This window comes from Amblyomma americanum, chromosome 4 (genome assembly GCF_052857255.1).
Source record: "Amblyomma americanum isolate KBUSLIRL-KWMA chromosome 4, ASM5285725v1, whole genome shotgun sequence".
Lineage (NCBI taxonomy): Eukaryota > Metazoa > Arthropoda > Arachnida > Ixodida > Ixodidae > Amblyomma > Amblyomma americanum.
Window position 1 is genome coordinate 54739479 of NC_135500.1, and position 1615 is coordinate 54741093.

At 44.3% G+C, this 1615-nt stretch overlaps 1 non-coding gene across 1 annotated transcript; it reads right to left on the bottom strand.

Moving 5' to 3' along the window:
• Positions 1-1100: 1100 nt before the first annotated feature.
• On the bottom strand, positions 1101-1176 carry TRNAL-CAA (transfer RNA leucine (anticodon CAA)). Its single transcript has one exon. It is a non-coding gene; the product is annotated as a tRNA-Leu (tRNA).
• Positions 1177-1615: the final 439 nt, after the last annotated feature.

A 1615-nucleotide genomic window follows, 5' to 3' on the forward strand; every position in this document is an offset into this window, starting at 1 on the left:
GAATGTATCGAAACGATCAGCTAAAACCTCAATAATGGAATGGTCGTCAGCACGAGTGAAGTCAGGAAAAGTAGTAAACAAATAGGGTGATTTGGAGACTGGACAAGAGAGTGAAACTAACACGCCTTTATGGTCTGAGAGCCCATCAATTACTTCACAAGAGAAGTCAAGGGGACGTCAGTTTCAAAAATTGTGACGTACCCGCCTCTACTCAGTTCTTTCCTTCCTCCATGACCATCGGTTATTTTGCCTTCGCAATACATGCCCTGCCAAAACCCATTTCTTCCTCTTGATTTCGACTAGAACGTCGTTAGCCCCGTTTGTTCCCTCACCCACTCCGCCCGCTTCCGGTCTCTTATTGTTACACCGATCATTTTTCTTTCCATGGCTCACTGCGTTGTCCTGAACTTAAGCTGAACTCTTTTCGTTAGGCTCAACGTTTCTGCCCCGTAGATGAGTACCGGTAAGATAGAGCTGTTGTACCCATTTCTATTGAGGAAAATTGGTAAACTGCCTTTAATGATCTGAGAGAACCTGCCATATGCGCACACCCGATTCTTATGCTTCTAATTATTTCCCTTCCACGATCCGGATCAGCTGTCACTACCTGCCCTTGTATTCCTTTGCAATTTCCAGGCACTCACTGCCAATTGGGAACTGCTGTTCCCTTGGTAGACTGTTGAACATTGCTTTGGTTTTCTGCATCATAATTTTTAGACCCAGCATTCTTCTCTGCCTGTCTAACTCATTGATCATGATTTGCAGTTCATCTCCTGAGTGACTCAGCAAAGCAATGTCATCTGCGAACCGCAGATTATTTAGGTATTCTTCATTAACTCTTATCCCCAACTGTTCCCAATTCGGGCCTCGGAATACCTTCAGTAAGTAATTCCTCTTATCAGTAACTCCTGTCTGTAATTGGCCAGCACTTATCGACGTATACCCGTTTGACAAACTTTTACGAAGGGAGCCAACAGTCACCGAAATCAAGCTGCATAGGGGAATGTTTCATTTTTTTAATGTGTAGTGCTGATCAGTGGGATAATAATACATTTATCGTTTAAAGAAAAATACTTATAAAGCAGCAGAAAAAACAACCATGCCGCCGGTGGGGTCCGAACCCACGACCTCCGAATATTGAGTCCGGTGCTCTACCAACTGAGCTACGGCAATGGCTGTCCAATCTGCTGCTCTAGTGGGTATTTATGTATAGTGGGTGTAAACGAACCTTGAGAGTGTTCACCAGCAGCACCCTCCTTCATAGCGGCGGACGTAGCACGTCCTGTATTACCGCGAGTGTGACGTGTAACGTCATCTAAGGGCGAAGGTTGAAACTGTGCGAAGCCCTCTTATGCTACCTATGGCATAAAGACTGCCAGAACCGAGACCCTCGTTAAGCTATTAGCAGTCAAGGTAAATGAAATGAGGGGCTGGTTTGACAAACTTATGAAGGAAGCCAACAGTCACCGAAACCAAGGTGCATACGGGAATGTTAATTTTTTTTAATGTGTAGTGCCTACCAATGGGATAATAATACTTAAATTTACCTATCGCTTAAAGAAAATTACGTATAAAGCAGCAGAAAAAACAACCAAGGCGCCGGTGGGATACGAAC